Source organism: Eulemur rufifrons, chromosome 19, assembly GCF_041146395.1.
Source record: "Eulemur rufifrons isolate Redbay chromosome 19, OSU_ERuf_1, whole genome shotgun sequence".
NCBI classification, from domain to species: Eukaryota; Metazoa; Chordata; class Mammalia; order Primates; family Lemuridae; genus Eulemur; species Eulemur rufifrons.
Window position 1 is genome coordinate 57,403,995 of NC_091001.1, and position 13,464 is coordinate 57,417,458.

Genomic DNA, 13,464 nt, shown 5'->3' on the forward strand with positions numbered 1-13,464 from the left:
GTAGACAGAATGAATGGCCCTCTTCTCTGGGCTAGTATAGCATGTAGGAATACTCCTATTTCAGCCCTCAGAACAGTATCTTGAGGTTGTTTGTGCACGCATCTATCTCCACCAATAGGATGTGAGCTTATTTAACCAACACCGTTTATATCTCATGACTCATCTAATTCATCTTCACCATGCAAGGTCAAAGCACATAAATGACCGAACATCTATCAATAATCATTCTAGTAATAGCTGATCTTTATTGAACATTTATAATGTGTCAGGCACTATTTTAAGCCTATGGTATAATACAATATGAAATATATTTGGTCTTTGTTCCTGGCTCCTGTCACAGAGCACCTAAAACTGAGTGACAGGAGTGTCTTTAGTTATTTATAATGGCCCCTTTCAGATCACATGAGCTGATGCTAATGAAGTGACTTAGAGTGGACCCTGCCAGACAGCCTGAGGATGGGGCCAGTCACCGGAAAGACCTAGTGATTAGAGGATTAGAGGATTGGCGTTTCACCCCAAAAGGAAGAGGCTGAGGCACAAAATATAATTTATAGAGTTTACTTGAGCCAAAGTGAATACAGCTGCCCAGAAGATTCAAACCCAGGTAATCTTGGATATGAGCTCCCTCCACCCTTTGTTGCAAGCAGGCTTTGAAAGACAAAAAAGGGAGACAGGGAATGGGCTGATACAAAGTTGTTTGTCAGGAATTCTCTTTGGCTTACAGAAATAACATTGATTAGTGGTTGGCTATACATTGTTAAGCTATAGAGTGTGGGTTATTGGGTCCAATGTGGCATTATTAGGTTAATTTATAGCTATCTGTAGCAATAGCAAACAGTTTCAAGAGATGAATACATAGCTCAAAGGGGGGAATAGGATCTCCTGGCTGTCTCACTTTAATGTCTCTCTGCTCCTGATAATTTAAAAGGCTTCAGATAAAAGTTCTTTTTTTTCCTCAAGAATTTTCAGCCCCACCCACTGACCTCCAGGAAGGTGGGATTTGGGACTGGAGATCAAGCTCTACAAAAACATTTCTTTTCTTTAGATACAGGGTCTCGCTTTGCGACCCAGGCTGGGGTGCAGTGGCAACAGTCTTAGCTCAGGGCAGCCTCTAACTCATGGGCTCAAGCGATCCACTTCCCAAGTACCTAGGACTACAGGCACATGCCACTACACCTGGCTAATTTTTCTTTTTCCTTTTTTTCTTTTATTTATTTATTTATTTATTTGTTGCTGCCCACCTGGCTAATTTTTTAACTTTTTGTAGAGACAAGTTCTCCCTCTGTTGCCCAGGCTGATCTTGAATTCCTGGCCTCAAGGTATCCTCCCTCCCTGGCCTACCAAAATGCTGGGATTATGGGTGTGAGCCACCATGCCCAGCCTATAAAAACTCTTGAACAGGATGTGATGAGCTTCTGGGCTGCTGAACATTCAAGGAAGCTCTGTGCCCGCCCACTTCACCCTATGCATCTCTTCAACTGGCTGCTCAATCGTATCCTTTGTAATACCCTTTATAATAAGCCAATAAATGTGTTTCCCTGAGATCTGTGAGCCATGCCAGCAAATTAATTAAACCCAAAAAGGGGATAACAGGAGCCCCCATTTATAGCTGGTCAGTCAGAAGTATAGGTGACAACCTTGTAATTGGCATCTGAAGTGGGGAGCAGTCTTATGGGACTGAGCCCTTAATCTGTGGGATCTGATGCTACCTCCAGGTTAGAACTGAATTGAATTATAGGACACCCAGAAACCCTCCCATATCTGATCACAGAAGGGGGTCTGTGTTGAGTGTGTAAGTAGAGAGAAAAAAGTTTCTTTTCCTTTTATAAGTACTTTATGTACATTATCCTATTTAATTATCACAACAGCCCCGTGAAGTCAGTGTTTTTATGATCTCATATTACAGACAGGAAAAATGAGGCACAGGAGGTTTAAACAATAGGTCCAAGGTCATATAGCTAGTAAGTGGAGAGGCAGGGATTGAACCCAGTCTGGCTCTAGTCTGGCTAATACAGGCCCTCCATATCCACGGTTCGATCAAAAATATTCAGGAAAAAAAAACAATTTAAAAAAAAACAATAAATAATAACACAAAATTTAAAATACAGTATAACAACTATTTATGTAGCCTTTGCATTGTATTAGGTATTTTAAATAATCTAGAGATGATTTAAAGTATATAGGGGGGCTGGGTGTGGTGGCTCACACCTATAATCCCAACACTTTGGAAGGTCCAGGAGGAAGGATTGCTTGAGGCCAGAAGTTCGAGACCAGCCTAGGCAACATAGGGAGAGATGCCATCTCTACAAAAAAATTAAAAAATTAGCTGGGCAAGTTCCAGAAGAACTTTGGAGGAGAAAAAAATGAAAATAAAAATAAATTAGCTGGGCAAGGTGGCACGCACCTGTAATCTCAGCTACTTGGGAGGCTGAGTCAGGAGGAACACTTGAGCCCCAGAATTCGAGGTTACAATGAGCTATGATCAGGGCCACTGCACTCCAGCTGGGCTGACAGAGCAAGACCCTGTCTCAAAAAAAAAAAAAAAAAAAAAATTATATGGGAGGATGTGCATAGGTTATATGCAAATACTATACCATTTTATATCCACAACCTAGCTACCATTCATCAAGTACTTATTCTATGCCACGCTCTGGGCTCTGCACCATCTTCTTTAATCCCTACAGTACTGGGAGGTAGGAATTATGTTCACCAGTTGAGATGAATGAATTGAGACTCAGATTTCCCCACTTGCCTAAAGTCACTCACCCAGCAAGATGAAGCAGATCCACCCCCAGACGGGCCTGACTTGAAAGCCTGGCCTCCAGGCTTCCATTTCCAGTGGGCCTGAATGTTTCGTAGAGACATAGGAGCAACTGGGACCACATCCAGGCAAAATAACTTAAATTTAAAAATGGGTAAGAGACAACAGTGAGGCAAAAGAGGCCATGGTGGTTGAACCCACAGAGTTGACCGCTAAGCCACCACAATGTTCCAAGTTTGGAAGGGACTACAGAGCTCATGAACTCCAACCCATTACACCACTGGTCAAAATTCCACTGTTGACTCACCTGAAGAAGTCAAGGACCCTCTGTCATCTCACAGTACTTTCTAAGTAAGAATTGTGCTGGGCACTGAAGTTTTACCTCTTGTGACCTAGAGACTATAATCAGTCTACATGCAACAGTATAGCCATTATAGTTATGAAAATATTGAAATATTTATGTGTCAAGTAGCAAAGTCTGCTCTCCCAAATCCCATGACTGCCTACCACACCCTAAGACCTTTCCCTAGGAAAACTGGTATCGACACCTGGATGATTAAGGGGTTCAATGATCCTGCTTCCACAAGAAGCCAGCTTGGGCCATACCCTACCATTCCATATTCCCTGAATTTCTTCATCCCAGAACATATTAATTCTTGGTCAAACCACCTTCTATTTCAATACCATTGAAATAAACAGCAATAACATAGAGCACCCAGTCTCTGAAATAGCCAGCCAGAGAGGGCTATCACTTCTTACTTACTATAAAAGCAATTCATGTTTTTTGTTTAAAATATACACACACATACATACATTGGAAACTACAAAAAAAAAAAAAAAAGGACTAAGTAGAGGCAAAACAACATTCACTGCGTCACCATTCAGAGATACCCAGGATTAGATAAGTGGTATTGTGCTTGGAAATAAAGATATGAAGACGTCAAATGGGATGCAAACTCATCCTACAGGTTTCTAGCCCAGTGGGATGGAAGACAATTCATATTAACAGTCTGTCGGATAAGTGACAGATGTGTGCCCAGGGAGGTCTGGGAGCACAGTGGAGGGTCCTCTGATTCAGCAAAATCCACTGAAATCACCTTTATGGTCACAGTGAAAGTGTAGGCTGAGGGAAAGACGCTGATGAACATATTTAAGCTTTTTGGTAGGTCCTTAACACAAATAGGAAAAAGAAGACCTTGAAGTTTAGCTTATTAAAAGCTAGGAACTTCACACAGAGATTGCAGCCAAAGCCTTTAGTCATTGACAGAGCCCCTCTGGGTATCATGAACCAACTGGGATGAAAGACAGCTGGTTAAGGGTCTCATGTGCGGAAAACCCTGAGAATTAGGACTTAGGTGCTTCTTCAACTCTTCTTTCTTGCCTTTTGAACTCCAGGTGACCTCTATTTAAGGGGCTCTTTTGGATCTGGAGGGAGTCAGTGTGACACCCTGAGTGTATACAATTAGATTTTCTTCTAATCTCAATGGAAAGTAAGGGAATCTCACTTATTTAACAGGATAAAAGGCCAGGCGCAGTGGCTCACGCCTGTAATCCCATTACTCTGGGAGGCTGAGGTGGGAGGATCGCTTGAGCTCAGGAATTCAAGACCAGCCTGAGCAAGACTGAGATCCTTCTCTACAAAAAATAGGAAAGTTAGCCAGGTGTAGTGGCACATGCCTGTAGTCCCAGCTACTCTGGAGGCTGAGGTAGGAGGATCACTTGAGGAGTCTGAAGTTGCAGTGAGCTATGAAGATGCCACTGCACTCTAGCTGGGGTGAAAGACTGAGACTCTGTCTCAAAAAAAAAAAAAAAAAAAAAAAAGAGGTGTAGATCAGTCTCTACTTGCCCTGAGTGATTTACATAGAAACAGCATTTTTTGGCAATAGCCACACAAGCTCCTCCATGTTGGGCTGTCAGGGCATCCAGGACACAGCGATTTTGAAACACAACAGCAGCTAGGCTGTTGACTTCTGACTGGAGTACTCCCAATGCTTGCATAGTGATATTGAACTCTTGTTCTACTACCATGGAGAGATTTAAAATTGCCTTTTCAATCTCATGAGCTCCAAATGCTGGGAAAAGAATCCTGAGCACCAAAAAAACCTTACAATTGTGATATACAAATGGGCTTTTATAATACCGTTATCTAGTACATTTGTATGGTATCAGGTACCACTTTATGAACCAAAGAGCCAAGTTTGTAGATTGGCTGTCATGTAAAGTGAAGTACTTGGTAACAGAGGGTGTCAGATAACCATGTCCACAGCATCCTGACCACCTAGGTGGAAACCTCTTGTATACTTTATTGCCACACGAGATCAAAAGACCAGTGTAATTTGCAGATTGGGTCAGGTTGGAACCTGTGACCTCCCAGTCTGAAGTTTCCTGCCTCTTCTTCCTCATTGGTACTTCCAGATCTCCAGTTTCCAGGTGTCCCTGCCAGTCTGTGGGAACAGAACAGGTTGCAAAATATTTGATACAAATAGCCTTTGGTCTGGTTCTGGCAGTTACAGGGCTTGGTTTTTATCACCTAACCAAGTCAGTCCAGACTTTTAATGTGTCCATATGTAATCTTTAGTATCTGGCACTTTAGCAAGGGGAGCCAGGGAGCTACCCCAGGTTGCAGAGGCCTGGCTTGATATCATGAGGGTTAGTGTCAGCGTTATCTGAGAAGTGCAAGAATGTCATCTGTGGAGTCAAACCATAGGGTTTGACCGCAATATTGCCGTAGTACGTCACCCAGAAAAGATCCAGCATTATCCCTGTTTTCAATGCCGAGGGGAAATTTTGCAGTCCTCAAAGGGGGAGGATTAAAACAAGTGTTTAAAAAGGACCAATTGTGGAGGAGGTAAAAAGGGAAAAAGGAGTATTTAGATGAAAAATGGTGTTTCTCGATCCATGATCTTGGGAAAAAGCTGTCTACATCATGAAGACGTCTACTTCAGGGGCCTGGGAACTGGCCCTGGAAATCTTTACTTTCAGGTCGCCTGTAGGGGTCGTCCTCCAATTGTCTAGGTGTAGTTTGGGGTGTCTCGGATGAATCCAGGAGGATTTGTCTTTTATTTTTATGGCAGTGTAGGTGGTTAACAGTACTTCATAAGAGCCCTACCAGCAAGGTGACAGCGCATGTCTCCTTCTAAAAACTTTGATGTACACACGATCTCTTGGTCAAAAAAGGGTGTCAAGGCTTGTCAGATGGCAGAGGCCATGCATGCTCTTTTCACCTCTCGATATGCTCCAAGCATATTAGTTAATGCCTGTACATAGCTAGTCATGGTACCAAATTGTTCACTTAAATCCCTAGAGTGTTCAGTCAGCCCGGGAATAGAAAGTTTAGAGGTACCAGTAGGCATGGGGTGACCAAACACTATTTTAAAAGGGGTTAATCCATGTCTCCTAATTGGAGCATTCTGGATTTTTATAAGGGGCAGAGGTAATGTTTCTGGACATTTGACGTACTTTTTCTCAAAGTCCTTTTTTATTTCTAGATTTTTACATTTCACTTGCCCTGAGGATTGGAAATAATATGGGGTATGAAATTTTAATGAGTACCCCAGAGCCTTTGCAAGCAAGTGGTTTATTTCTGCTGTAAAATGGCTTCCTTGCTCTGACTCAATTCATAAAGGAATACCAGAACCAGGAATAATCTTAGTTACTAATTTCTTTGGCACTGTTAGAGCGGCAGCACGCCTAGTAGGGTAGCATTTAGTCTACCTGCTAATCATGTAAACAATAACCAGACAGTGAGAAAAGCCTAAAGCTGGAGGTAAATATATAAAATCAATTTGGAGTGCCACAAGGGGCAATGTGGGTCTTTGGGGGCTTCCTAGAGAGTGTTGGTTTCCTCCAGAGATTTGGTGAGATTTACAAATAGAGCACTGGGAAATACTTTGGCCAGAGATGTTGTACATCCCAGGGCAGTACCAACTATATATGTTTATTTTTCTTAATTATCCCCCATTTGGACATATGTGCCATCTAATGGGAGATAAGTGTAAGCCAAAACGTTAAAAGAAAGGGGGCCACAGGAAGCCTGTCTGGCCTAATATACAATGTATCTAATAATTATTTAACACCATTTTATATCCACCCAATCTCTTCCGATTGTGGAGCATTAGCCTGATGATCAATAGTATCAGACAAAGATAAGGACAGGGTAATGAATTGAGTGAAAAAAGATAGGGAGGGCCAATTTTTTGACACCATATATAGCAGCCCTGTCTATTCTATCATTTCTTAGGGATATAGGATCCATTTCCTTAGTGTGGGCTGGGCAATGAACAATAGCAATCTTAGAAGGAAGGTGAATAGCTTATGATAGGGCAACAATTATAGGCCCTACTCATTGGCAATGAGTATCAGAGAAGTTAAGAAACTACAAGATTTCTAAATTATGTCAATAGCACGGCAGACTCCAAAGGCATTTTTAGAGTCTGTGCAAATAGTGGCAGCTTTTCCTTTCATCAATGCGCAAGTTCTAGTGAGAGTTATGACAAAATTGACTCAAGGCATTTTGGAGTCAGCTTTTGAGTGCCTTGAGATATTTTATATCCTAAGTAACAGTTGGCTGCATCCACTGGAGTTCAGACCTAGAGGCTTTATGACCTCAGCCAGTGAGAGTCTTTAAAAGAATGAGTCTGAGAGCACCCTGTTTACCGAGCAAAAGATCATCAGTGTACTGAACAAGTCCTGGACAAGAGTGGATCTCTGGGTAAAATTTATAGAGTCGAAATCAGCTTAGAGAATTTGAGAGAATGTTGAAGGAGACACACTATATCTCTGAGGTATTCGAGTACGTGTTGTCTTCCTCTGAAGGTGAATGTAAAAGAGAGATCGTGAATCAGGGTGTAACAAAATTGAAAAGAAATTTGAGCAGAGGTTAATTATTGTATTATCAAAGTCACCTGAACTAAAAGGCATTTGAATTAGTTTCTATCTTCTTGATAAAATATTTGATCTAAGTGCTTATATTCTTAGGCTAATTAATTAGAGCTCTTATATATTTTGGTAGTGAAATATCACATACACATGACATATATAGATACATAAACATATAGACATGCAGACAGAAGCAAATCTAATAGCTCTTATAAAGAATTTTTTGCCAGCTGTTAAATGTTATTGTTTTCTTTTATTCATACTATTAATCTTTTAATTACCTACTTTATTGTTTTAAGCAATTTTTAGGTAGGCAATAATTTTGCCATTTCTGTAAGCATTTCCTGCTTCCAGGGCCTAATATTTACACATGTATACATAGGCATTGCCAGAAATTATAGTCCTCAGTTCTTTAGAAATTAAGGAACCTATTTTCACTTTAAATCTTGGCTTTGGCTCTCAGATCTCCACAATCAACTCAGACAATGAGTTTTCCTTACCCAGTGCAAAAGGAAAAGGAACAAAGGGGTAGAACGCAAAAATCTCTGCAAATTCCTTAAAGCTGGAGTTCGCACCCCCTGTAGTATTGCCATTTACTGTTAGTTTCTGCCTGACTCAGTCAGATATTTGAGGCCTCCAACTGGATCTAAGCTAATTAATTATCAGTCTAATCTGATCCCAGATCTAGTTTAGTTTCTGTCATGACTTCTGAACCCAGTTAGGATCAAAAGTTTCTTCAAACAAACTCGGAGAGTTCAAAACACAAATCTGTAGCACTTTGGAATCAGAGGGAGAACTTAGCCACAAGGCCCAGTTGCAGTGAGAGAGCAAAGGACACAACAGGTCCAGCAGGTACCTGGCTTGGACTCTCGGTGCTCCTGAGGATCTCTGGGAGCTCTATTTCAGAACCTACTTCTGGCAAATTAAATTTAACAGAGTTTAATTGAGCAAAGAGTGAATTACAAATTGGGCAGCTAAACCAGAACAGTTTCCGAGAGATTCCAACATTGCAAGGTGGTTGAAGAAGATCCATGAACAGAAAAGAGAAAGTGACATACAGAAAAGAGAAGTGAGGTATAGAAACAGTTGGATTGGTTACACCTCAGGACTTGCCTTACTTAAATATAATTTGAACAACTGGCCGCCTTTGATTGGCCAAAATTCCATGGTTGGCAAAGAGGAAGGAGTAGGGAGGAGTTAAGATGAATGCAGGCCGGGTGCGGTGGCTCACGCCTGTAATCCTAGCACTCTGGGAGGCCGAGGCGGGAGGATTGCTTGAGATCAGGAGTTCGAGACCAGCCTGAGCAAAAGCGAGACCCTGTCTCTACTAAAAATAGAAAGAAATTAGCCAAACAACTAAAAATAGAAAAAATTAGCTGGGCATGGTGGTGCGTGCCTGTAGTCCCAGCTACTTGGGAGGCTGAGGCAGAAGGATTGCTTGAGCCCAGGAGTTTGAGGTTGCTGTGAGCTAGGCTGATGCCACGGCACTCTAGCCCAGGCAACAGAGTGAGACTCTGTCTAAAAAAAAAAAAAAAGATGAATGCAGCAGACTTTAGCTGAGACAAGCAGCTAACATTTTTGCTTTTGAACTTTTTTTTAACTAAAGTATCCTTTTAAGTGAAACCAATAAGCCTTAACCAAGGTTATAACTTAATCAAAGAAGCAAGAGGTGTTGTCAAAGAGATGGAGTACAGTTTTTAAGAGATCCAGAAAAGCCACAAAAACAACTCAAATAAGAAAAGTCTCAGTAGTCATAAACAAGGTGTAACCCATATATTTTTGTCCAGCCATATTTTCTAGGATCCCAGCTTTTGAGCTGACCATATATAGATATCTAAAAGCCCTGAATGGCTGGGTGCCGTAGGTAGCTCATGCCTGTAATCCTAGCACTCTGGGAGGCTGAGGAGGGAGGATCTCTTGAGCTCAGGAGTTTGAGACCAGCCTGAGCAAGAGTGAGATCCCATAAATAGAAAAAATTAGCTGGGCCTGGTGGCATGCACCAGTAGTCCCAGCTACTCGGGAGGCTGAGGCAGGAGGATGGCTTCAGCCCAGGAGTTTGAGGTTGCAGTGAGCTCTGATGATGCCACTGTACTCTAGCCCAAGGAACAAAGTGAGACCCTGTCTAAAAAAAAAAAAAAAAAGAAAAGATAAGAAAAAGAAAGAAAGAAAAGAAAAGCCCTGAATGCCTCTATAAAATACAGGAAAGCAACAGCTGTGCACAGAAGGGAAGATAACCAATGAATGGTGAAAGTTACACAGTATCAAATCAGAACAGGCTCATTTCCTGCATTGAAATCACCCCTCTGCTCCGGAGGTGAAAGCACAGAACTTTAACCATTAGGATACCAGGTAAATTGGCCTGTGCCATTATTTCCACAGGGGCAGTATTCAAAGGATTTTTATCTTTGTTTTAGATCAGATATCCACTCTTTAATTTTGTCAAGAGAATTTTTAAGGCTAGCCACAACATTATGTGTCTTTCTTAGTCTAATTTCTCTATTATTACAAAAAAAGCAATTGTTTAGAATAAGAGATCTCTAAAATATATATTTTTTTGATTTAGCAGTCTTTTTTTTTTTTTTTTTTTGTTGAGACAGAGTCTTGCTTTGTTGCCTGGGCTAGAGTGAGTGCCATGGCGTCAGCCTAGCTCACAGCAACCTCAAACTCCTGGGCTTAAGCGATCCTACTGCCTCAGCCTCCGAGTAGCTGGAAGTACAGGCATGCGCCACCATGCCTGGCTAATTTTTTTTCTATATATATTTTAGTTGGCCAGATAATTTCTTTCTATTTTTAGTAGAGACGGGGTCTCGCTCTTGCTCAGGCTGGTCTCGAACTCCTGACCTCGAGCGATCCACCCACCTGGGCCTCCCAGAGTGCTAGGATTACAGGTGTGAGCCACCGCGCCCGGCCAATTTAGCAGTCTTTTAATTTAAAGGATCCATCTTTTGGCCATTAGTCTCAATGGTATATTAGCCCCGGTGGTAACTTTTCAGGTTTAGCCTGGAGAGGGCACAGAGAAGGCAGTTTCTAAGATTCCCCAAAACTCACTCTCAGAAGTAGACAAGACAGACAAAGAACATAAGACCTTTTAAGACAAAGACTCCCCTAGAGCTTGACAGGCTTGGTACAGAGTGTGCTGCTTACGTGTCTCGGCCCCCCAGTCTTTTTCATGTTGGCTGCCTGACTTGTTCCAGAAAAAGCATCCCCCCCCCCCACCCCCCATGGCAAGGCTGAGGAGAAAACTCCTACTCAGTGACAAGACAAGCCCTGGGATATGGAACAGGACCAGAGGGGAACCTCATACAGGTTTTGTTGTTTTGTTTTTTCAGAGACCTGCAGCAAAATTTGTCTTAACAGACGCCGGTCTAGTCAGAAGCGTGTAACTGGTACCCTGCAGGGCAGGCTTGAACATCGAACATCGGGCTCACAGGGGTGCTAGGCCTGTGCTCTACCCTATGGTAACCCTCTTTTTGACAAAAGGACACAGAAAGACTATGACAAAAGAAATCAACAACAACAACAAAAGGCTATTTCTGAGAGGAGAATCAGACAATATGAATATTCATATGACAATGTACCAAAAAATATACCAATACCAGAGTCGCTTTACAAAGATCAGTCACTCACAAAAACCTTTCCTCTCATTAATCTTAAATTTGGAAAGGACAATGATCTTTACCGTCTGCTCAACTAGAGCGCACAGACAGGAAACTGGGAGTCTGACGGGTAAGTGACCGTATGTCACCGTGCTGCTGGCCGGTGGGAGTTCCAATTCTCCTTACTTTGGCTTTCAGAAGAGCAGAGCAGCTTTGAGATCCCGCTGGCTACACCAAAGTGTTGGGGGTGTGGAGGAACTTCCCCTTTCCCCTGAAAGTTTGCTGAAAGATCAACTCACAAATAAGGCAGATTAATAAGAGGAAGAGGTTTATTTGCCATGCCTCAGGGAGAATCACAGAGTGATTACCCAATATTGCAGTAGGATCCAGGTATTTTTATACCTGCATTTTAGAGGGGCAGGGGGATGAGGAGTACCGGTAATTCTGTTTAGGGGACAATAATGGTTGCTAGGGAGGATGAATGGATACTTGGGAGAGTGAATGGATGGGAGAAACAGATTGACTTATAAATTATCCTGAGAGGCAGGTATTATGTTTTAAATGATTTGGGCCGGGTCTGGTTGCATTCTTGATTTTCTTTCCTGCAATATGGTGAAATTACAGGGAAGGGAAGGGAAGTCCATTATTCATCTGATTGGTCCCTTGGGTTATGCAGATAGAGGGAAAGCCCCTTCCAAGGGCCTGTTGATCTCTAAAGACTTTAATTCAAAATACTCTTTATACCAAGGAGTCATATTTTGGGGTGAAATTTCCTGAGCTCCTTCAGTAGCCACCTTGCTCTGAGTAAGACCCAAGATTCTCGGTGGCTGGTTTTATCTCCCTTCACTTTTTCCCTGGTCTATCACATTCTCACCAAACTGGCTTCTTTCAGTTCCTTGATCATAGCAAACTCTTACTTGCTTCAAAGCCCCTGCACACTCTGTTGACTCTGGGCAGACCTCTCTCTCTCTCCCTTCATTTGGCTAACTCAGTCTTCTGGGGACTTGGCTTAAATGGCATCTCCTAAGACTCCCCAGGCTCCTCCCCTCCCCTCCCCTCCCCTCCCGTGCTCTCCCCTGCTCTCCCCTCCTCTCCCCTCCTCTCCTCTCCTCTCCTCTCCCCTCTTCTCTTCCAGGTCTCTACTGTCACACTCTCATAATGCTTTTTGTTGTTGTTTTAAGAGACAGGATCTCCCCATATGTAGCTTAGGCTGGCTTTGAACTCCTCAAGCAATCTTCCCACCTCAGCTGGGACTACCAGTGTACATACACTACCACGCCTGGCTCCTTAATGCTCTTAATACATTCTGTGCTTTTCCTCATCACAGTTACCACAATTTGGTCGACTAAAATAAAATCTTAAGCCCCCCCCACCAGCTGACTTAATGGCCAAGGGATACCTTAAAACTGAGTTGCCAGCCATGAGAAGGGAGGTCAGACATGCTTCATCATGCCTCCCTTCCTTCTTGAAGACATCCTTTGTAACTCATTAACAGGCCTGAGGCTACGCAAGACAACGCTTGAACCACACCTGCAGGTCCTCAATTTACTTGACAGATCACTTGAGTCTGGCTTGACTCTGATTAACAGACTTCCTTAACTTAAAACATTGCAAATCTTTAGACAAAACTTCATTTCTTTAACCAATTACTGTTATGGTCTGAGACACGAGAAATGGCCACCTAAAGACCGAATTGAGCCAAATTGGGAGTCTTTATTAGCTGGCCAGCGACTACCCTCTGCACCGCCAAAGGTGGCAGCACAGAGAGCAGCCCCGAGCTGAAAAAGCAAGGAGGTTTTATGCTAATTTGAGTTAGGGCTATGTGACTTTTAACACAAGGGTTGGGATAGCATTACATCATATTTTCCATTGTTGCGGGGGCCCGGGACCAGCCTCGGACCACCTGTTTTAATAACAATCTTTAAGCAAGCAAGTTTACAGAAGCAGAAAGCATTAGTCTTAGTCAAAGTACATTCTTTTGTACATTGTGCAACCTAAATGGTCCTAGTAAATAACTACATCTACACAATTTGGTTATACAGATTGAAGCAATTAAAACAATCAGTTAAAGGTTACCCAAGAATTTTCTATTGTCTCAAGGAACAAATCTGTTCTCACAGGTGAAGGGCAGGCTGAATGTTAAAGTTTTTCTCTGGGGGTCCTTTACAATTACAAATCAAAGAATCTTTAAACCCACCTATAAGGCCAGACGCGGAGGCTCATGCCTGT